This window comes from Oncorhynchus masou, chromosome 32, assembly GCF_036934945.1.
Source record: "Oncorhynchus masou masou isolate Uvic2021 chromosome 32, UVic_Omas_1.1, whole genome shotgun sequence".
Lineage (NCBI taxonomy): Eukaryota > Metazoa > Chordata > Actinopteri > Salmoniformes > Salmonidae > Oncorhynchus > Oncorhynchus masou.
Window position 1 is genome coordinate 10,389,760 of NC_088243.1, and position 945 is coordinate 10,390,704.

Consider the following 945-nt stretch of genomic DNA (forward strand, 5'->3'; position numbering starts at 1 on the left):
CATTCTCACATAGGTATTCCTCTTGTCCAGATGGGTTAGGGCAGTGTGCAGTGTGGTTGCGTCGTTTGTGGACCTATTGGGGCGGTAAGCAAATTGGAGTGGGTCTCGGGTTTCGAGTAGGGTGGAGGTGATATATTTTTCATTCTTTATTTGTGAGTGCTGGAGTTACACTGATTTGTGAAACAAGGTTTGTGGTTTTTGTTACTGTAAACAAATAAAATATTCGTCACCATATTACGTTTGTTTGTTGGGTTATAAATGATAGTTCTTTGTAGTGTCTGCTGCAGCAAGTACCGCAGGCCTATAAATTACATCTTGAAATTTGACTGACAAGATTTGAAATTAAGGTATAAACTTCCCTGTTTAAATAGAAAACTTGTACAATACTGCCCCCACAGGGGGACATTTCATTCACACTTTTTAGACCCTGTATTAAGTTTGATTATCAAAAGCCCTGGTCTGTAGGTCTGGGTTCCACTGTAACATTTGTTTTTTTTGGGAGAGTGGGGGGGGATTTTCATGGTGACAGCAACGAGCACCGTTACAATTAGTCAATAAGGGATCAAATGCATACTTGAGATGTTTGGATGTGTCAACAAATATGATTGGTGATTGACAGGATGCATCAACGTGGGCCGAAGCATTTTGATACGTCGTGTGAGTTGGACACAGATACACATTGAAATATGATGTATCAGAATGTGTCAGATCTTGATACAGGGGTATTTTGTGCAGTGAGATCTCTCTCCCTGTGGCTTCAAAACACAGGATTATTGAGTTCCTGAGCTGTGTGTGTGTGTGAGAGGTAAGAGTCGAGGTGTGTGTGTCGACAGACTAGTCGCCGTCTGACTGAATACAACCAAGAGTGAGAAAATAGCACGTATGATAAAGCAAAATGAAATCACATGTACAGACCATGGGTTAAAAGAGACGCAGTCAAGCAAA